This window comes from Arvicola amphibius, chromosome 14 (genome assembly GCF_903992535.2).
Source record: "Arvicola amphibius chromosome 14, mArvAmp1.2, whole genome shotgun sequence".
In the NCBI taxonomy this organism is placed as follows: Eukaryota; Metazoa; Chordata; class Mammalia; order Rodentia; family Cricetidae; genus Arvicola; species Arvicola amphibius.
The window spans coordinates 45,753,864-45,778,127 of NC_052060.1; the positions used below are offsets into that span (position 1 = coordinate 45,753,864).

Below are 24,264 nucleotides of genomic sequence, written 5' to 3' on the forward strand. Positions count from 1 at the left end.
TTCTGTTAGAGGAAGATAGCGGTTAATAACCTCTAATGATATACTGCTCTACTCACATGTTAATGCCTCATTCAACCCACAGCAAAGAAGCTTCTGGCAGTAAATGGGGCTAATACAAAGACTTTCAACTGGATGATTTACAGAGACTTTGTAGCACTCAGTTCTAACTGGGATGTCTTTATCATCCCATCAAGGCTCAGGTTTGTGTAGAAGAGGAGGCAGGCTGACTGTAAGAGACAGAGGTGACAGATGACTCCCATGAAACAGTGTCTTCCAGACACATCAGGATGGTTATGCATGTAAATTCAACAGAGTATGTGGCAGCCTGCACAGGCCTGCATAGATTCAAGCCAGAAAGGGTAACCCCACACTGAGAGGGGCTACCATCCCTAACTAAGAAACTATATGTAATGGTTATCTATTGGCAAAGGGAAAATCAATATTCCCCAATGAAATGTCACTGTATGTATCAAGCACACTCCAGGGCAGGTCCCATGCAAAGAATTATTTGTACAAAAACAAAAATATGAAAGCGATGTTTTTGTGTATATATTTTGTTTCATTTTGTTTTGATTTTACATTTTTGGTTGTGTTGATGATTTTGTTTGTTTGTTGAGAGATGGGGGAAGGAGGGGGAGGAAGAGAGAGAAACATGAAGTTGGGTGACTAGGGAGGCATGGTGGATCTGAAAGAGTCGGAGGAGGAAAAACATGAAAAAATACATTCTGTGAAAAAATAATAGCTCAAAACAATGACCGTGACACATTTAAGGCCAATATACAGTTGGTAAGGAGGTGACCATCATGGGTCACCATGGAAATGCAAATAAAAGCTACCAGGAAATACGGCATCTTATTCATCTGGATGACTATAGTTCCCAAAGTCTAAACTGTAGGCAATAGTTTGGAGAATGGGGAATTTTGCACAAGTCTGGTGTAGTGATATGTAAAACATGGGGAAGAGTTTTATGGTTTTTGTCATGTTTAAATATAAAACTGCCATATGTCTCAACATCCTACCTCCAGGAATCTAAAATATTTGAAGTTAGAAACATGAATGTAAATTTGAATATTGTTGTGCATAGCAAGAAAGGTAACAAACCTAAGGGTTCATCAGCAAAGGAATGGATCCACATAGTCTATTTCTTGACTGTAGAATAATACTAATCTATGAAAAGAAATGAAATTTTGTTATGTTACAGCTTGAAAATAAGTTTGTAATTTAGTGGAATAAGTTGGCATAGGGAACAGCTATTATACAGTTCCTATTATATTAGAAATCTTCAGGTATATTCAATAAACAAATACACACTCAGAAAATATAAGTTACCAGAGGCTGAATCAAATGGGAGGGGGTAAAAGAGTTATTATTAATGAAAAAGTTTTATGTAGAGATAAGAGTTATGCTAAAATACATTGCAAATTAATTTAATGCCATTTGAAAGTACATTTACAAATGGTAGGATTATGGTATTTATTTAACTGCAGGAAAAAGTACACCATTTACATTCATGATTTTGAAATGAGGGCTGTCAGTACAGTTATTTTATTTTATTTTTTTTGCATTGCAGGGGAAATTGACATGGGAGTGAATAATTGAGATAGTTTAACTCTAATGGGAAGATACTTTATATTCATTTGAAAGGGGCATTATGAATTCAGAGAATGAAAAAGATTAGAGTGGGGTTATTGTGACTGAACAAAGGCTTTATGAAGGATACAAGATCTGAACAGAGTCCTAAAAGATTTTAGTATTTCTGTGTATAAAAGAAAAGGAAATGAAATCTTGGCAAGGGAAACAGGTGCATAAATACTAGTGTCTGAAGCTAGCCTTCTAGCTCCCGGGGTGCAGTGTGGGACCATTCTGAGCAAGTGGCTGCTGTACAGTGGCTGAGCTCTAGTGCTGTGCACTGGGAGGCGGTGCAAACTGCTTTGCAAATGGTCTTGAACACGTGACGAGTGGGCATTTTCCTCTATAGGTCCAGGAACAAGTGCTTTACATAATGCAGAGAGTTGCTGCAGTGCCTTTATTATCCCAGGACCAATGAACGCGCAGCATTATGCAGGGTAGGTTAGAGTGAGGTGAGAAATATTAAGAAAGCTGGAGAAACCCCACTGAGGTCTAAGGTGACTAAGGCTGCCTTCTACAGTCTTTTGGGTCTCCAGTAACTTTGTGAAATGAAGGAATCAAGTGTTTTGTCGTAATGGAAAATAAATGAAGTCAATTAAAGGACACTTCAGCCAATATTTAATAGTGTATATAACTAAAACTGTGCATTATAGTGAATGTTATTCAGTTTTAGAGTATGTAAATAAAAATTAATTTGTATGAAGAAGTGATTTCTTCATTATATATTTTATACTTTCTAAATATAATTGCCACATATGTTTTATTAGAATTATAAATAAGTAGTTAGAAATAACAAAGCATTTTCTTGATTAGAATTTGAACTTCTAGAATCTGCAGAATTATTCTTGGCAAGCTGAGCTGAGGATATAAAGTAGGAGGATGGTAATGTATGCAGAGAAAGGTCTATAACAGAAGCTGGGGGGACTCAACATTCCATTCAGCAACTAGGGGAGAATTTGAAGTCCCTCTATGGACTAATGTTTCTTCCTTCAGGATTTTACTGAGAGGAATTCTTAGCCATTTACATTCAGGGAACATGTCCATGTCTCTCAACCATGAAGTATGTCTTTGGGTACCAGTTGGCAATCAATGGGTTCTCTCTACATTAGTGTTCTGAAGTTTTGACTCTTTCTTAAAATGCCCAATTACAACCAAATTCTTTTGTCATTATTGCTTATGGCAGAAATTTCTTAGTAGAAATGTGCTCACTATGGCTTTGATATTCTCTCCTGCAGTATGTTGTAGTAATGAGTGGTACTGGTTTTACTAAAGAACGCTCACATTAGAAGTGACTTGTGTTGTCCCTGAACTTCTGCAAGCACACAGGACTCTTGTAGTCATGTGAGAAGACCCAAAGACTGCTCAAGACTGATGGTTCGCTATTCTATCCCTGGACCCCAAAGTTGCTAGCCATATACCCAGTGCTAATCTTAGGAAGAGAATAGTGTGAAATCTAAAATAAGAGAAGGCACAGCGAGTGAATGGAGGTACAAGGTGTAAGCGTTTTCCCTAGTGAGGTTCCACTGAACTCCCTGGAAATCCTCTGTGAGAAATGTTACTGCCCAGGGAAGTTCACCTGCTCAAGGGTCCCTGCAGCTCATTTTCCACACAGACACATTTCTCAGTATTAAATGACAACCTATCAATAATCACACACAAGTCAGGAATTTCAGTTCATCTCTAGAGTAGGCCCACTGCCAAGTAGGGTCATCCTGCGTAAAATAAATCCAACAAACATTTTCATTCAGAGTTCCTCCATATTAATAATGAAGTGTGTTCACTAAGTTATTCCATTTCATTTGTAAATTCATTGATTCTGATTGAGCTGTTTCCCGATGTAAGCTTGTAAGTTTTCATTATCTTGCTTTTAAACCCTTCCTGCAGATATTTCTCTTAAGATAATTACCTACTTAAATACGGAAGAAAATGGTGAATAATGGATGAATTGAAGTCACTGATAGAAATACTGAATAAGAAAATGTAGCGGGAACTTATACTTTATAATTTATGTAACAGGTGATTTATAGAGGGAAATACTATTTGCCTCTTTTGCTTTATCATGGATGGAAGCTTTCATATCTGAGTAAAGCAACTTAAACAGCAGATATAAATCTGACTTTTCCCACATGTAACTATGCAGATAATTTTGTCTATTTTATCCATTGAGTTGATGCAACACATTAAACATCCTTGTAATGAATTCTATAGAAACTAACCGAGAACAACTACTTTATGTAAGACTCTTTCCCAGAGTGCAAAGCAGACCTCTAAATCTAGTGGTATGTGGCATTGTAGTTTTTGCAGTGTACTGGGGCACTAGATAGAAACATGTCAGTTTAGGAAAACTTTTATCGCATACAAGGGGCTGTCAAGCTAAGGATTCTAATCCAAACCTGGTAGTATTTTTGTAGCCCACGAGTTTAAGATGTGAAAAAGAAAAAAAAAATAAGAAAACTCTTTTGCACTGATTCACATGAAATTGAAACTTCCGTTGTGGGTACGTAGAACCCTTTGTGGAATATGGTCATGCTCACCCATTTGCGTGTCAGCTGTGACTACTTCTCTGCTGCTCTGCCGCAGAGACTGCATGGCCCACACAACTTCAAGTCTATTGTCTGGGCAAGCACAGGAATCCAACTGTTGGGCATATCATATTTTGTCCCCTCCCCCTTTGCTTTTAACTGCTGCAATTAGAAATCTTCTCAAATCAGAAGTGGAATTACCCTTGTGAGGAAAGCTTTTCGTTAGTCAAGTAGCAATTCAATTTCCTTTCCACTCTCTAACCTTTCTGTGCTTTCTGACTTGTATTTCTGTTATCTGGCATCCACTGTATACTTCAGTAAGATTCCCCTTTCACTAAGTCAAACAATGACAAAATAATGGCATTCACATTAAAACTATGAGGTATGTTTGCTAAGGGTTTATCTTCCTTCTTAGCAGGAATACTTGAGATTTGGCCTCTGTAATGCTTCTTATCTTGTTCTTTCTCAGCTAGTCACGATATAAAGGTAAATAATCTCTTTCCTATCCTTTTATCAGATGGGACTTATTATGTAAGTATGCTTATTTGTGAAACTCAAGAGAACTCTCTTGAGCATTTATGTAGTGTGTATGTGGGGTGGGAGCTGGGTGGGTGCCCGCACGTGTACACTGGGAGTTGAACTCATGGTTCAGGTACGTGCTCCAGCTAGAATGCTTTCAGCGCATGTTTTGCTCTTCATACAAAATGAGAGAGATCAGTCATGCTCTTCTAATTCCATTTTTCTTACTTATTAAAGTTTCGTTCTTTTTATATATTTTTAGCTAATCCATAAGACACACACTGTCCCCTGCAATAGACATGGTTATCAGAAAATGTAATGTGTGTTGAAGGAGGTTTTAGATTTTTCATTTTTTTTCCAGTTTATTTATTTTTTATTAAAAATTGCCATCTCCTCCCCTCCTCCTCCCCCTTCCCTCCCCTCCACCCACATCCCCACTCCCTCCCTCTTGAGGCCAAACAGCCATCAGGGTTCTCTACACTATGTTGAGTCCAAGGTCCTCCCAACTCCACCCAGGTCCAGGAAGGTGAGCAACCAAACTGACAAGGCTCACACAGAGCCCGTCCATGTCGTAGAGACCAAGCCCATCGCCATTGTCCTTGGCTCCTCGGTCAGCCTCCACCATCAGCCACCCTCAGAGAGTCCGATTTGGTCACATGTTCCATCAGTCCCATTCTAAGTGGACTTGGTGGTCTCCCATTAGTTGTGTCCTGCCGTCTCAGTGGGTGAACGCATCCCTCATGGTTCTGACTTTCTTTCTCATGATCTATGATAATGGGTGGGATATCTAAGACTTGAGAAGATGGTAAGGAAAAGCTAAGTAAAACTGAAGCATTTTCTGCCATAGTAACTAGCTTCAGCCTCTTACTATGATTCCTTGCTAGTAACGGATGCTTATGTTTGGCTAATTAGAGTCAGAAAGACTACTCGCTGGATCAATTGCTTACCTTACAAGCATGGTCAGTCTGGATCCCCCCGCAAAAAGCCAGGCAAACACAGCAGCTGCCTGTAATCCCAGCACTGGGAAGGAAGATCCCCAGGGCAGCTGACTGTCCAACCAGCTGGCGTCAGCTCCAGGTTCAGTCAGAGACTGTGCCTCAGTAAATAAAGGAGAATGGTGGAGGAGGACACTATGCATCTTCAGGCTTCTGCATGCATTCTTGCACATGCACTCATGCATACATTCCATACATGCATATGACAGAATAAAAAGGCACATATACTGTCTGTATTTGGGTTGTGTTTCTGTATCACAGATTATTCCCCTCCTATTAGCTGGGCACAGTCACAGCATAAGAACTCTGCGTTCTGCTTGTGTTTACTGCTCAATTAAAGTCGCCTCTCAGTGTTTTGCTTTATGGAAAAAGTTGTTTCTGTCAGTTTTTGCTATTTTTTTTTTTGCCAATAGGAACAGTTTAACTATGAGATTGAATAATCACATGGGCATATTGCAGAGGGAGTGCCACCATGTAAAGCCTGGGAAGACAAGGGTGCTTGATGTTATAACATGTGAACTTGTCATGAACATCAGCACAGCTGAGTCGTGTACAATTTTCAAAACTTTTTGACAAAAACCTTTATTTGAGAATGTTGACAATCCAGATTGATATTTTTTCTCTGTATAAGGTAACAGCATGCACGGAAGGCCCAGCATAAAGGAATGCTATTACCTGTAGTCATGTGATATGTCTGCTTCTTAACTCTTGTCCAGCCATGTCAAGTGAGCATGTTCAGGTTGCCACCTGTGTGAAGCAAACTAACCATGGCACAAAGGTTGTGGTATTGCACACACACACAGCTACTGGGTCATCCGGAAAAGCAGAGCTACAGAGGTGGCGCTTAAAGCGATATTAGCTCTAATGACGGCCATTGGCTCCTCCTGTCTCATGTGTTGGAGCTTAGCATCCAGATGTTAGATCTCTCATTTTCCAATAAGGGTTAACAGTGAGATTTAGGACACCATTGTGGTACATTTAAAACATACTTAAGTGACTCAGATAAATGTTTTATGAACATAAAATTGTGTACTTTCTTCAAGTTTCTTAGTTGGGTTTTAGTATAGGTTCCCTGGCAGTAAAATCCTGTATAGATTGGCTATAAGCACTGGGATGTCTCTCAGCTAAAGGCTTGCTAAATTCTAAGCATGCTCTTACAGCCACATTCACACAAAAGCTTTTCTGACATTTCAATCATGACATTATAATTTTACTGATGATATTACATGGAAAATGTTTATTTTAATTGCATATATATCAGACTATAATGTTTTATTATAGTACAGTTGAAAAGCCCTATGAATTAATAGGAGATGATTTCTGATGAAATCAATAAACTGAGGGGGAAAGAAAGAAGAAAAATACTTTTAGTTAAAAAATAATCCTTTGTACAGAAATTAACACTGAATTTAGTGAACTGATTTAAAACAGAATAGGACTGAATATGTAATAATTTTTTTTCCTTGTGAGTTTGATTTGATTGGACCAGTTAGGGGCATTTTCTTCACAGTAGTAGTTGTGAGTGATGATTTCTGGGAGAGAAAGTAAAGAGACTTAAATTTACCAAAGAGCATGCCTAACTAAAGTCCTTGTTTGAAGCATTAGTGGAAGCTCACAAATTGTACCTATGCCACTGGTCGCCTTTTCTAGATTGGTTGGACAGGCAATTTCATAAGGAGGACTTTCTGGAAATACCTCCCAGCATGACCCAGAAGGGAAAACCTTCCTGTAACTGGAATAACACTTCTAGATGATAAAGAAGAAGAAAGGGATTTACTGCAGCCTTCCCTCTGAACTTTATAATTTGATTTAAATCTGACTCTGGTAATAGAAATATACCATAAATAATCAGCTCATCCAGTTAAACTATTATTAAACCCGACTCTCTGGGAGAATGTTTAATATAATGAAAATGCCTCCATATAACATTTTGCAGATCTTCTCTGCTCCCTTGCAGCAATTAAAGAACCATGTGACTTCAAGAGAAGACCCCATAATAATTTCCTGTAGCTTATTCTGTCGTAGCTTATCATGTATTACTCAAAATGCTGTTCATAATTGTGGTAGAACTGTTCAATTTAAACTTTAAGAAATAATGCTACTGAAGACAGAACACCATAATCTTAGAAGCCTTTGCTTATTGTCTCGTGTGTGGAAAGACAAGTGGTTCGAAGGTGTTCTCCTACACAGCTCTGATTATGCCTTTCCTAGGTCCTTGGGCATATTTCCTGGCTCACTGTTGTGTTATGCAAATGCATGGCCTTCATCTTCATGTTAACAAGCCCGGACTTTGTATGCCAGCCTGGCTTAGCTATTCTTCACTCTTCCTACACTCTGCTTTTCTGTTATGATATAACAATATATAATTGATATATTATATAATTAATATAATATAATTAAATGAGACATTTCAGTTCTCAAAATATGCTTTTACTTTGTCAGAACTTCAACTTATTTTTGTTTTCCTTGGGAGTAGCCTGCACTTAATTAGCAAAACCCTGCTCACAGTTTTAGGCATGTCAATCTAAACTGTCCTCTTGTGAAACCTTTTGAAATTCTCCCAATTATATGAACTTTCTTAGTTGGAACCTCTGATAAATAATGGTACTGATATTATTCAGTATCACACTGTTGCCTTATTTATAGTCCAATTTCCTTTATCCACCCCACGGGAATTTTCTTTTTTTTTTTCCTCATGGTTTATTTTTTTTATATTTAAAAATTTCCATCTCCTTCCCTCCTCCTCCCCCCTCCCTCCCCTCCTCCTCCCCCTTCCCTTCCCTCCTTCTCCCCCTTCCCTCCCCTCCCCTCCACCCATACCTCCCCTCCCTCCCTCTCAAGGCCAAGGAGCCATCAGGGTTCCCCACTCTATGCTAAGACCAAGGTCCTCCCAACTCCCCCCAGGTCCAGGAAGGTGATCGACCAAGCTGAGAAGGCTCCCACAGAGCCTGTCCATGAAGAACAATCAGAGTCCAGAGCCATTGTCCTTTGCTTCTCAGTCAGCCCCCGCTGTTGGCCACACTCAGAGAGACGGGTTTGGTCGCATGATCCATCAGTCCCATTCCAACTGGAGTTGGTGATCTCCCATTAGTTCTGTCCCACCGTCTCCATGAGTGAACGCACCCCTCTCGTTCCTGACTTTCTCCCTCATGTTCTCGCTCCTTCTGCTCCTCATCAGGCCTTAGGAGCTCAGTCCAGTGCTCCAATGTGGGGCTCAGTCATCTTCCCCATCTGTTGCCAGCTGGAGGTTCCCTCACGGTCTTGACTTTCTTTCTCATGTTCTCTCTCCTTCTGCTCCTCATCAGGACCTTGGGAGCTCAGTCCGGTGCTCCAATGTGGGGCTCTGTCATTTTCTTCATCTATCGTCAGGTGGAGGTTCTATGGTGATATGCAAAAAATTCATCAGTATGGCTATAGGAACTGGCCTTTTCAGGCTCCCTCTCCTCAGCTGCCCAAGGAACTAACTGGGGGCGTCTCCCTGGAAACCTGGGAACCCCTCTAGGGTCAAGTCTCTTGACAACCCTCAGGTAGCTCCTTAAATTAAGATATATGCTTCCCTGCTCTCATATCCACCCTTCCTATATCCCAAGCACCCCATTCCTCCGAGCTCCCCCCGTTCTCCCCTTCACACTTTTCTCTCCCCATCTTCCCTTGGCCCAGTCTCGCCAGGCAAAATTGGGAATTTTCTTAAGATATAACTTAACTTGTTTCCTCCTCTTGGTTTTCGTGGTAGCACCAGGAAACTATAAACTAGCCTCTTGTGTATAACAGAGACTGGGTAATACTTATGCAAGAGATTTTTTTAAAAGTCCACTGGTTCTACCATGTTGTTTCAAATGTCAGGATAAATAATAATTCCCACCTGTCTCTATGTATGTCTGTTTATTTGTATAGCAATTTCTTTGTTATTACCTCTATGTTTGGACTGGGTGATTTTCATATATTGTTTATTGGAAATGATATGTAAATAAGCAGGCATGTATAGGCATCTCTGTGGGGTAGTGATTGTTTTCTTTGGGTGTTTACTTAGAAAAGAGATGTTGAGTTAAAGAGTAATTTTATTTCAAACATTTTGAGGAATCACATTTGTAGCATAATATTTTCTACATGGCTATGCTTAGTTTTATTCCTCCCTATAGTATAGATGAGTTTTTCTCCACAAACACTCTGGACACTAGTTATTTTAAGTCATTTAAAATGCACACTCAACAAGTGCAAAATTATACATATTGTGGTCTTGATTTTTTAATGATTGATAATACTGGATATTTTTATACACTTATTGTTTGTACATCTTTGATAACAAAAATTGTTCAGACTTAGGTATTTACAGAATTAAATTAGGGGTTTTCTTCACCTTCTATTGAATGAACTTCTTATAAATTTTTTATAATAATTCTCTAAATGCATATAGGATCTACTGAGGGGTGTGCTCAAGTTTGTCAAATAGGTTTTAACTCCAAGTTGATTTTTTTTCATATATAGCTTTCCTCAGCTTGTGTCAGCTGTTTCAACATATATGGTCAGATTTGAAAGTGTCATTTCCTTAGCTAAATAGAGTTTTCACCAACATTATATCTATAAGGCTATTGGACAAATCAGTATGGCATCATGAGACAGAAGGTAAATTTTAAGGATAGTTATGGAGAGGAAAGTCATCTGCTAAGAGATTGCACACATTGTTTTGCTACTAATAGCATCATAGATTACTTATAACACAACTTGGAAATAATACTCAAAATTGAGGTATTAATATATATGTTCTGAAAATAAAGTTCCTAGTGAAATTTACAGAAACATAATTTTATTTGTTCTAATTTTCCTCAAATTTATTTGATAACAATGTTAAATGTGATAGCTATTAAGATCCTATGCAAATGTTCCCTCTGCAAAAGAAACCTGTGGGAAATAACTAATTCTTAGGAAAAGTAGAGTTCCAGTTTTTATGTGTCAGATCAGTGATAAAATAAATGTTGTCATCTTCACCCGAGTCTTGTTTATTCATACAGAAATCTGTCATTCTTTCACTGAGACAGCAAAACTCACACTGGGAAATTGAGGATAGGTGAGCACACTCATGTAATGGGCAGTGTATTTTAATTTTAAATTAATATGAAGGAATATGAATATTAATATAGTCAACGTTAATATGTAAACATTAAACTCATTAGGTGATAGATTATTATGTAACACTATAATATAATGCTTTTTTACATGTTTACAATAAAGTTAAAAACTATATGTATATATATTGCTATATGCATAATGTATTTATTTTATAATTTTATTTTTGCAATGACATTATACTATATAAACCAGTCTGTAAATAATCATGCCTAATGCTCCCTCTTAGGACTTTTGTCTTCAAATATATTAAAGACTCAGATGCTTTTGCATGGATCTATATGAGTCACTTTCCTCTCTGTGACAAAATGCCCAAAGGCAGAATCTAAAGTGAGGTAGAGTTTTCTTTGGCACAAGGTCCCTCATGGCAGCCATATGGTTGCTGTAATGGCTCAATGCGTTGGCATGAGCTTGTATCACTGCTTGTTACATCTGGCCAGATGAGGAAGCAGCGCTTAGAGGACCACCCCCAGCATCCATTTCTTCCAGCTTGGCTCTAGTTCTCAAGTTTTGGGTGCCTCCCTCAATAGCCCAATGGCTGGGATCAGTGAGCAGTCACCCAAACCTGTGCAGGACATTTGCCTGGTGCTAACAGAATCACAGCGTCTTTTCACAACTCCCCGTCTCCCTGCAGGACATACTTTTAGGAACATGCCATAAAGATGAGATTAGAGTTTAGCTGATACTTCATACTCTATGTATTTTCTTTTAACCCTTATTATCAAGCTTAGGATACATCATAGGAGACTGCACAAGAGCAATCTGTTGGAGGAGTCATATGGGGACACTGATATAGTGTACGTATAGATATGTTTGTACTTAGTGTGTGTATATGTGTTTAGCACAGGCATACAATATCAAATGAAATTCTACAAAGAGCTTACTGAAAAACAGAAAATTTCTGCTTTAGTCTTTTAAACCGAAAGGGTCAAAATTCACCCATTGATGAGGCTAAAAGAACACAGGGGCTATTTATTTTATTTGTATTTCTGTAGCTTGAAATTTTTTGAAAACGATTATCGATTTGCTATAGGAAAAAAAACACTTGGTTTTCTTTCATACAAGTAATGGAAATTAGCTGATTATATTTTTGCTACATTTAAGTTAGCTTCATGTACACACCATTACTGTCTTCCACAGTCAGTGGAGACTTTATAAACAACGTAGCACAACAGAATGTAGAATGTATCCACTTAACCATTTTTAAGTGTGTAGTTCAAGGGCATTGAGTAAATCCAGTGTGTTATCATCATTGCAGGTTTCTCAGGAACCTTGTCATCTTTCCAACTTTGGGCACCATAGTTGTTTTGAAGATGGTGTGTCACTATGATGTAGCACAGACTGCCCTCAAATTGTTGATCGCCCCCCTCTATGGCAGCTCCCCAGTGCTGAGACTGTAGGCAACTACATAAAATTCCATAGTTTCACGATCTTTTGTGCATTCATCTGTTGATGGGTACCTAGGCTGGTTCTATTTCCTCATCATATTGGTGGCTGAAGCAATAAACATAGATGTGTAAATATCTGTGTCTGTGTTATGAAGACTTAGTGTATAGTCCTTTGTGTATATGTCCATGGATGATACCGGTGGGTCATATGGTTATTTTACTTTTACATTCCTGAGAACCCTCCATACTGATTTCCACAGTGACCGTACCAGTTTGAGTCATAAATATCATTTTTTCTTTCTCTACATAATTTTTAGCATTTTTTTATCTGTAAATTAAAGTCTGAAGAAAAAAAATAAAAGCCACACTTGTGTTCATTTTTCTACAATATAGTTGGATATTTTGGTGCATGCCTGTCTTTCTGCATTGCAAAGTAGGGGCAGGAGAAACAGAACTTCAAGGTTGTCTGTAGATATATAGTGTCAGTCCAGCCTGAGCTGCATGAGACCCGGTTTTCAAAAGAAACCTGCATTTGGCGTTTGGTAACCAATTTGTACTCCCTTTCCTCGGGCAGACCATGTTCTCCATTGCCAGCATTCCTTAGCTCTTTGTCTAAGGCTGAGCCTTTGTGAGCTTTTGCCTTCTGTGTTATCATGTCGATGGGGTCATCATCGTTCGTGTCATGCCTCACAGTCATGTTAGGGAGACTTGATGGTTGCAGCAGCTCTGAAATTTCTAGGAGACACAATCTCAAAACAAACACGCTGTCCCCCTTTTACAGAGACTCATGAACCTTGGTTGCAGGATTGTTCTGTGATGTACAAGTGGAACTAGACTCCACAGCTTGATTGGTTATGTTTTTCTCTGATGGTCTTCATCTGTTGCAAAGAGAAGGTTCCTTGCTGAAAAGTAAGAACTACACTTATCTGTGGGTTTAAGGATAAACATTTAGAATGTAGTGAGGGATTCTGCTGCTTAGGGAAGTAGTGGTTGTAGGCTCTCCCCCAAGATCCACGACTCTACTAGAGCTGGTTAGTTGGCTGGATTCCCAGTACCAGGTATGATTTCCATCTTGTTGAGTAGATCTTAAGTACAATTAGGAAGCTGTAGATACCCCGAAGATACATATGCATGCTATTATACTTGTAGGATTATAATGCCATGCTGGTTGTGTCTGGGTAGGACTATTGGTTGCAAAATATACATACAACTAACATTATTTGTGCTGAGAAGATTACATTTAAGAATGTACTTATAGCCGGGCAATGGTGGTGCACGCCTTTAATCCCAGCACTCGGCAGGCAGAGGCAGGCGGATCTCTGAGTTCGAGGCCAGCCTGGTCTACAAGAGCTAGCTAGTTCCAGGACAGGCTCTAGAAACTACAGGGAAACCCTGTCTCGAAAAGCCAAAAAAATGTACTTATATATACATATATGTTAACAACACTTAAGGAAAAAGAAGCCACATATTTGAAAGAGAGCAAGAGGTCATGGTTTTGTGGGACAGTTTGGAGGGAGAACAGCGAAGGGTGAATATGTTGTAATTATAATTTCAAAAAATTAAACAAATACTGAAAAGAAACCTACAAGGCCAAACGACTGAAATTCATGTTACAGAGGTTAAATTTTTGCAGAAAGAGCCAAATTATTTTGGTATATTTTTATTCCTTATAAAAGCTTTACATTGCCTACTGTCAAATCTGACCTAATACCATTATGAGCATCAAAACCTTGAACAAGTATTCTTACAGAACCCTACCTTATTCTAATACCCCCAAGCTAAGAATGTCCTCAAGAAGCACCTGACTGCACAGAGATTGTCATGCTGTGCTGCTACTAGCCCACAAGTGTACAAACAAATGTGTTTGGTAAATGCTTCAGTTCATGACTTTCCCCATTCTGTAACTCTCAAGTAACCCCCACTACAGGGGACATGTGCATTGAAACAACCCAAATCCATGTCACTTGGGCCATGATCATTTGTATTTTGCTCAAGAATAAATGATCTTTTGTTCTCATGGAAAGCTATGCTTTTATGTAGACAGGCCCCCTGTTTCCTTGATGACAGCTGTTCTGACTAGGATAAGATGGAATCTCAAAAAGGTTTGAACTTATGTTTTTCTTAGGGTTAAAGATGAACACTTTTTCAAATACTACTTGCCATTTGTAATTCTTAATTGTGAGCTGTCTATTCTGTTCATTGACCCATTTATTGATCGGGTTGTTTGCTTCTTTTGAGAATAACATTTGAGTTATTTATAGATTCTAGATACTAATCCTTGGCCAGACGTACAGCAGCCAAGGTTTCTACCATTCTATAGACTTCTTTACTCTGTTGATCATTTTCCTGGCTGTGTAGAAGTTTCTTAATTTCTTGTAATTCCATTTGTCTGTTTGTAGAAGTATTTCATGGGCTATTATAGTCCCATTCCGAAATCCCTTCCCAATGCTGATATTTTGAAATATTTTTGCCCACGCTTTCTTCTGGAAGTTTCAGTTTTAGGTCTTACAGGCAAGCCTGGTACTGAGATCAGGAGGATCTCCTGGAACTGGAGCTACATGTGGCTGTGATCCACCACTGTGTGGTTACTGGAAACTGAACCTGGGCCCTGTGAGACAGCAATAAGTGCTCTCAGTTTCACACAGGGTTGCTTTGTATCACAAAGCTAGCAGTTTTCCCACTTTAATCTGTAAGTGTAATAACTCATGATTTCTGTTGGAATTTTTGAAAAAATGATAAACACACTAACATATATACAAAATAACAGTTTGTAAATATATAAGAAAGGAAAATATGAAGAATTAGAGTAATCACTACATGACTTATTAAAACATATGACAAATGTATATTAATATAGATACCATATTTTTTACAAAGAAGCAAGACAAATGGATTACAAAGCAGGAAAAGCCCAGATAGATCCACACATAAGAAGACAGTTGATTGTAAGATGTTACTGTTACACAACCCAAGGATTAAAAGGCTAATTGTTTAGCAGGACATAGTATTGAATATGACACTCTTGTTGAAGAAAATGAGAATAGATCCCTACAAAGTAGCATGTTCAAAGATGAAATATAAAACTTAGAAAGATATTAGGAGGAAATATTGGATAATACTGTCGCAATAAAAACGTCAAAAGTAAAACGCTTAAAAAAGTGGGAGCTTATATAAGATGAGAATTTCAGTTCCCCTTGGGACATCTTATGCATAATTAAGAAGGTGGCTGGAGAAAGAACTACCTGCAAGTTAAATACAGAGCTACTTACCTCTACCAAAAACAGAACTTAGAAACCAAACAATAAAGTAAGAAACACAAAATAGAAAGGCACCATGCATATCAAATTACATTATAGGTCTCTTAGTTGTCGTCCTCTTATTCCTCTCCATGGGAAATCAAGTTGTACTTGTAAGAGTCCCATTTCTTCTTAATCTCATCTAATTGCACACGGTGACTGTTGCAGCATAAAAATGAATGTTAATGTTTTCAACCCGGAAGAGTAACAGTAACAACAAAGCAAACTCCAAAGTCTGGCAATTATGTGATTAACACACAGGCTCTGATTTCAATGATGAAGTTCTCTGAAGAGACTTCCTGGAACTCCGTTTGTCATTTCTAAGCAAAGGATAAATGCATTATGAGAAGCAAATTGGCATGGGAAATAATGCAGCATCAGGTTTCATCTGTGTGCGGACCTCCACCATTTCCCCTCGAGGCTTAAACAAATATTACATGAGTGAGGGCTCTTGTAAAATGTTGTTTTGAAATAGATTTCATTAATGGCTTCTAGTGATAATTTATTTCTCTCTTTATGCACAAGTCTCTTCTCACAGTAATAATGGATAAGTTATTTGCATATAAATAGATTTCAACTGAAGCAGAAACCAAATATGTTTCTCCCCACCCCCTGGACATCGTTAAAAAAGAGAAAAAAATAGAGAAGGGAAGGAGATTTTGTAATAATTAGCAGGCAGGATTTATAACATTTTCATCAAAACTTTTTTCAGGCAACTGTCTTAGGTGTTTTTATTAGTACACTTCATGTCTGGACCTTTGTTAACTCATAAAGGAAATAATTTGTCATTTACTCTCTGGTGTTTTTGTTAAACCTGTGATAGAACCCTCATAGAAAGATGTACTATGTTTTTATCTGCATTATCTCATAGTTACATTTCTTTCTGACAGAAAAAGAATGTTCTGTTTTAGAGAGGTAGATGCCAATTCTGTATCTGTTTTCTTAATTAAATAAATAATTTATTTGTGAAGCGTAATGAAGCATATGTTTATGATGGAGAGGAACAGTTTGCCTTTCATTTAACAGTGTATAAATGTGTGTCTTTTGGCTGTTGTATGGTTAATAATGTCAAAATATTGAAATCCTTTTATTATAGAATATATTTTCCTAAGTAAATACTATATTTAGTAGGACCTTTTTGTATGCTTTCATTTCAAGCAAAAATGTTCACTAGGTGAAAAAGAACAAGAAACCAGTATTTTTAGATTTATTTACTTGATACATGCTCTTGTCTTTATTATCTGATCTATGATACACCCCTGTATCATTTTTATGTAAGTGAATAACAGGTAACATGTATGATGCCGTATATATGAGTCATTTGTTGGCACAATTAAGATGCCAGCTGCTTTCTGATGGGTAGGATGTCTATTAATGTGTCTTTCTGGCCAGTAGAGGTCACTCAGTGTAAAGTGAATAATGACTTCTATTTTCAAAAGCGACAGCTAATGTGACCATTCCATTTGAGCAAGTCTATTACACTTAGTATCTGTTACTTATAGAAATGCTATTTTTGTCTTTGGTTGTGTATATTTGCTTAGGTGAGGAAGGCTTGCTTCTTAAGGTTCAGACATTTTTAAACATGAAGTCAAAGATATGATCCTTGTCAAAATACTGTATTTAAATCTTTGTGCTTTTGAGCACTATGTGGATTGTTTTTGCAAGTTTAAAAAGGAGTGAGATATAACATTGTCCTTCAGATAAAAGGACACGATTGGGTTCTGCCACAGAGCGGCAGCCTTTCCCATAAAATAGAGCAAGGACTTGGGTTCAGGGAGAACAAGCACTTAGCCTTCATGTTTTTTCTCATTGTCAATAGAATGGAATTAGAAAGTAGCTGTGTGTGGCAGCCTTGGCATCCGGCATTGTGGCAGTTTGAGAGGTTTTAGAACTGGGACATTTTTGTTCTCTTTAAGTGTGTTCATACTTTTAACTTTTAAAGTATTTGTGTAAAATGAAAAGTACACCCAGGGGCAAAAATCAATGAATTTACCAGCTTTATTCTAGCTAGTGATAATCATCCCATAGACCCACCTGTCAGGCACATGCCACGCTCGGGGAGCCGGGTGTTTTCAATTAGTTCATTTGACATTCCTCTGGTGACTGGGGGAGGTTCTAGCAGTTCTGAAGTCACTGTGAAGTAACAAGAAGAGGCAAGGCACACGGTAGCCTTGGAACTCGGTTTCTGTAGACTCTAAGTGATGTCCGCTTTTGTTTCCTTCAGGGATATTCTAAGGATGGCATCAGCATGTCCATGTGCTCACACCCATGGTATAGCATCCTGAAGGGTGCATGACTTCTCTGGGCCATTCTACCCTCTTTCACAGAGGAAGAAACCACAGCTTAGGAAGTTTAGAGGATTTAGCAAGATCACACAGCGAGTATGGAGAAAGTTTGAACTTGAAGTCAGGTTTAAGATTTATTCTGGAGAATATAAGGGTAAAATAATGGAAGGATGACTTCTTAAAAGACTTAAAACATGAATGACTAAAATAAATTTACAAGTTTTGCTCAAGATGTTGCCTGTGACTACATCAATGCTGTTGAAAACATAGCAAAGGGCAGGTTACTTTCCTTTTTCTAAAATACCAGTCTCTGCCAGTGACTTCCTTCTTCGAGACCCCATTGTTCTTAATGTGCTTGCAATCTAAATATTATTATAGCATTTGAAATAGAAAAATGATTCAAGCTGTTTCTGTACCAGACAGCCACTAAAAAAAAAAAACCACTTTAAAAAGAAAAAAGTAAACCACTTTAGAATGCTGTGCATGGGTCAAAGGAACTTTCCCTTGCCTGGTGCTGGTTTGTCCTGAGGCTAGTGAGTCTCTGCCTTGGGTAGGTGCAGCTCAGCTTTCTAAAAGCAATTAAATGCTCAGCTGGGTTTTCAGAGGCTAGGTTCTTAAGATCATGATTTCTTTTTATATTTAAGGGAGAAGATTTTGATACTTAAATGTGTTTTGAACAGGAAAAAATTCTAAATTGTTGTCGAAAATAAAGGGTTCAGTGAAATTCTGTTTTTATGGTCTGCCTTGCAGAGGACACAACTTATTTTAGTGGTGTGGATGGATCCACAAACCCTGCCTTTGTCACACCTTTGTGACAGCTCACACCTCTGACCCCAGAATTCCAGAAGCTAAAGCGTCTCCAGGCTAAGGCCAGACTGGGCTCAGAGTAAGACGTCTCAAAACACCCACAAAACAAAAACCACCAAGACACAGTTGAGTGATTCTGATGCTTGTGGTTTGTAAACTACATTTTGAGGAGGATTAGGCTAAAATGAAGAATGCTAGATATGAATATCTTTGTTTTCAATGGCCAACATTTTTTTTTATACTTTTATTTTTTTTTTATATTTAAAAATTTCCATCTCCTTCCCTCCTCCTCCCCCCTCCCTCCCCTCCTTCTCCCCTTTCTCTCCCCTCCTTCTCTCCCTTCCCTCCCCTCCCCTCCACCCATACCTCCCCTCCCTCCCTCTCAAGGCCAAGGAGCCATCAGGGTTCCCCACTCTATGCTAAGACCAAGGTCCTCCCAACTCCCCCCAGGTCCAGGAAGGTGATCGACCAAGCTGAGAAGGCTCCCACAGAGCCCGTCCATGAAGAACAATCAGAGCCCAGAGCCATTGTCCTTTGCTTCTCAGTCAGCCCCCGCTGTTGGCCACACTCAGAGAGACGGGTTTGGTCGCATGATCCATCAGTCCCATTCCAACTGGAGTTGGTGATCTCCCATTAGTTCTGTCCCACCGTCTCCATGAGTGAACGCACCCCTCTCGTTCCTGACTTTCTCCCTCATGTTCTCGCTCCTTCTGCTCCTCATCGGGACCTTGGGAGCTCAGTCCAGTGCTCCAATGTGGGGCTCAGTCACCTTCCCCATCTGTCGCCAGGTGCCAGGTCTGTATGGAATGAGTAGTCTGTAACAAATAGGCCTGTAAATTATAGGTATGACGCATAAGAAAACCCTTAACTGTTGGTGTACTGAAGAGTTCCACAATAGCCCAAAATGGAGTATAATGAAGATTTATCTATTTGGGGATAAGGTCACAGAAAGAGTATCAGTCTGCAGTTCTCTGCATGTGGTGGGAACTGGAACTGAATCCAGCAGCCAAGAGGCCTGCATGCACATGTTTCGTCTGCATTTAAAGTACATGAGACCCCAAAGTGGGCTAATATCTTAAAGGCTATTGGTTGAAGGAATTTCCACAGCACTTCAATATTTGAAAGATAATATAAAGATAATATAAAGATAAAAACTCCTACTGCCATTGGTGTTGGTTGTCTTGAACCTGTAGTACTTGAGAAGTCTTAGAAGAATACTTGCAGAATTCTTATGTAGTGGTGCCATCTAGAGTTCTAGGAAGGAGTTCATATCCTCTATCAATTAGAGAAAGGCATGGAAGATGTGTTACCAGGAGTCCTGGAGGAGCCATCACATGATAGCATAGAAATTGGGTAGGTGTCCTTCTTGAGGGTCTTTGTTTCGTTAATGAAAAAAAGTAAGAAGACTCAGATGGAAGCCCAAGGACAGGAATTTGTTAAGAGTTTAAAAGGAAAACCTCAGCACAAGGAAGCCGTTCCTTTGCTCTGTGAGATAAGCTGACATGAAGTTCTGCCATCACAGAGTGGAGATGCCAGCTTTACAGAAAGGATCAAGAACCCCAATCCTTGGGTTGTTTGAAGGGGATTTAGAATTCAACTATCATCTGAGATGAAAAGAAACCCATAAAAGGGAATGGTTACACCGTTTGTTGATCGGGCCAACCCTCATGGCCACTTGTAGAACCACTATCTTAATAGGGAGGAGACAGGGCCTGTCCCACCTAGATGTAGGTTCCAGCATTTACTCTAACAATGGACTGTAGCTCCTTATGCCAATAGAGCATGCTCAGGGGACCATGGTAAGCATAGGGCTCTGTTCCATGAAGGAAGGGTCTTATTCCTACTTAAATCTACACATACTACACATATGTTTTGGCCAAAAAGGAGCACAAAGCTTTCTGAGATACTGGATATTTGTCAATTCTGTTTACTTATTTATTTTTGAGATGAGACCTCTGTATACAGGCTAGACAAGCCTCAAACTCATGGTTCTTTTGACTGTAGGCATGAACACCTACACCTCAATTAATGAAAAAAAATAGATGCAAAGTACAAAGGCTATTCTGTCATTTTAGTTATTGATGAAAGCAATTCATGAGTTGTATATTTGTAGACTGCCACATAGTTTTAAACAAAAAATGGCTTCCCTACCACTCGATCCCTATAATTCATATCGGAATACTGTGTTGTGATGCATACATCTTTAAAGTCTAATGAAATTTATTTACGAAGTAACTATATTTCCAGAGACTAAAAATACCATGGTTTTAGAAGCGGTTTAAAAATTCATTTGACAGGGCTGATAGATGCACATTTTGATAAATATATGCTGTGAAGGCATACATATAAACAACCATTGCTTACTGATAGTCAAGATGAATCCATATGGTCATGTATTTATATGTTATAGCTATAACAGCCCCTTTGCTTGATCAATATGAAGAACAAGTGTTTAACAGGAACATGGTTTAGAGAGACTAATCCCCTAATCTATTTGGTTTGGAGTGTACTATTATATTCCGTTTCTTTTTTTTTCTTTTTCTTTTTGGTTTTTCGAGACAGGGTTTCTCTGCAGCTTTAGAGCCTGTCCTGGAGCTAGCTCTTGTAGACCAGGCTGGTCTCGAACTCACAGAGATCCGCCTGCCTCTGCCTCCCAAGTGCTGGGATTAAAGGCGTGCACCACCACTGCCCGGCTATATTCCGTTTCTTAAGGTCTCCTTTGCCAGGAATTCCTTGATATTCTGTAGTAATACCCTAAAATATCAATTAGAGAATCATGATCCTTATGCTCTCTGTCTTTGAATATGTAACAGTGTTGTGCAGGAGATGTGACTCACTCGTTCATCCATTGTAAAGCTAAGATCCAAAACCAACAGAACAAGTATACAACATTATTTTGATTTTGGACAGTGAAATTAATGAAATAGTAAACACAACCATGAGAATTTTTCTTAACATTTATATAGTTTTAGACTGCATATTTCCTTATTATCTGCAAGCTCAGTTTCATAAGCTGAAACACTGTGGTCATTGTCTGAAGTGCCTTTGGATCAAATTGAATCTTAGATACAGTAGAAAACAATAAATCTCAACATGTCTCTAATATGATGGTGTGCTTTGAGGACTCATCTTTTCTTTCATATTTCATCATTTGTAAAGCTAAATAATAAAATAATAAAATAAAAAATAAGAAAGTGAGAAAATAAGTTGTATAAAATATGAACCCTCTACTTGATATTTTAAAACCATGCTACTTAAATGTGCTATTCCCTCATTTTTTAAAAATTCCTGAAATGGTGCCTACATATGGCATATTTACTTTTAAATGAGTTTTTATCATGTTTACATGACATAGAGTTCATGATTCGTAAGAATAATTTCATGATTTCTAAATACTGACTTAGCATGGAGTCAGTCATTTTTAAATTAGAGGTTTCCAGATTTATTCATTGAAGTGGCTATTTTAGAGTCCACTCTTATGTACGTACCAAAGTGGTCACACTGAAGGGCTGTAAGCACAGATTTTATTTTAGATTACTCAATGTTTCTGTTACTTTCTATTTTTGCCCTGTGGCATTGGGTGACATTTCATAGAGACTGAATTGGCAGAGGGTTGGAAAATATGTAATTATAAGAATCACCTGCTATGGAATTTCCTATTATATACTAGTCATGATTCAGGCAGACTTTTCATAGATGTTGGATGAGAAGTTTTCTTCTTTCAAAACTTGTGATTAAAACGTGGCATTTTGTATATAAATAGGAGACGTATTCAGCACAGTCCAGCTGTGACTCAGACCTGGTGTAGCGTGCAAGTCTTTGACCTGTATCATATAAGCAGCAATATACAAAATTGGAAATATATTTAAGATTAGGTGTGATAAATCTTTTTAATATTCTAAGCTTGAAACAGACCAGGTGCTAAAATGTAGGGAGATGAGTGGTGGGGTGCTTTTCTTAATTCTCCTCAAAGGAATTCCAACAAACAAATAATTCTACTAAATTATACTCGAAAAATTTCTTCGAGTTCTCTCTCTCTATATGATGTATATATGCAGAATATATAAAGAATCTGTTTAACAGCAAGTGAACACATTTATCAGTTGCTGCAGCATAACTGTAAGTGCAGAGGATAGATTATGTTTCTTCATAATTGAAACTAAAACATAACCATGCAATAGTGTTTAGATAATATACTTACCTGTTGCATTAACTTTTGTATATCTGGGTCAGTAAAGTTTCAATTGTCAATTAACTAACTGGAATTATGCAGCCAGTTCCCAATGACAGTTTTTTTTTTTTCTGGTTACCACAGAGTTACAAGCATTTTTTTCTATGCATAGCTTAGTTTGTATATGAAAGTCTGTCTCTTACAATATTTTGTTTAAATATTGTGTGTTATTCTGCTACAGTCTAAATGCATACAAATGGTATCATTCTACTATTATGTATACTGTTATTTCACAGTGAGAAGATATATAAAAAGTATACATGCCATGGTGGTCACTACCCATTCGCTTCTTGCAATGATGCTTTAACTTTGGATAGCTGTTAAGTTGATATGGGTTGTTTGACTAGAGCCTGGATGCCATCTTCTCCAAATTTTGAAATGTTCTCTACAATGAAGAAAGTGTTAAAATGATTCATATTAGTTCTAAAAAGCCACTGGATTTAAATGCAAAAGGTGATGTAGGTGTGTCTTCTATCTATCTGATAATTTCATTGGATAATTAATAAAGAAACTGCCTGGCCCATCTGATAGACCGGCCCTTAGGTGGGTGGAGTAGACGGAACAGGAAGAAGGAAGTGAGGTAGATGGCTCAGTCAGATGCCACGCCTCTCCTAAGTTAGGCAGACCACTGTGCCTCTCCTGAGAGAGAGGCCAGATGCTATGAAGCTCCAGCCCAAGATGGACGCACGCTAGAATCTACCTGGTAAGGCACCACTTTGTGGTGCTACACAGATTATTAGATATGGGTTAGTCAAGATGTGAGTAAGAGCCTGAAAATAATGGGCCAGGCAGTCTTTAAAAGAATACAATTTGTGTGATGTTATTTCGCGTGTAAAGCTAACCATGCGGGAGCCGAGCTGGGCGAAAAGCAGGCCCTCAGATACTCACTACAGAATGGCGCCCACGTGGATGACTGGATCCACAGAAAGCCTGAGAAAGCTTGGGAAAGAATAGAGTAAAGCATGTTTTCTTGGTAGCAGCTATTTCTCAGGTTTGGCTTTGCTTGCTAGAGGTAAGAAAGCACTCTCATCTAAGAGAGGCTTCCTGACTCAGCTTTAGCTGCAAAATCTTGCAGCTCTTTTAAGAGGTCCTGCCACGAAACACTTAAATGGTGTTGATGAAAAGCTGAATGTTTGTTTTTCGGTTTTCAGCCGTAGCAGGAAAAAAGCTGTGCCGTTTTAAAATGCCAGCTTTCTGGGCCGTCCCACCAGGGCAAACTCTGACTCTTTCAAGCAGGCGGTCCTGACTATGGAGCTTTTGAGTGTTGTTTAACACTGTTGCAGCTTGCTTGCTGGCAGGGACCTTGAACTGCCACAGAGTTGTGGTGATAAACAAGGCTATAGCCGGTACCTCTGCCATGAGGCTGGAAAGCTAAGGAATGGGCTGGATCCAGCCGTCAAAGTCATGGCTTTAATCCTACCTATATTGCTTGGTAAATTAAAGACTCGTGTGGTCAGAAAAAGAGAGA

General features: G+C 38.6%; 1 protein-coding gene across 2 annotated transcripts in view; it reads left to right on the forward strand.

Moving 5' to 3' along the window:
• Window positions 1-24,264, forward strand: part of Stpg2 (sperm tail PG-rich repeat containing 2) — a 344,055-nt gene that overhangs the window by 166,314 nt on the left and 153,477 nt on the right. The gene's annotated exons all lie outside the window — the stretch shown is intronic.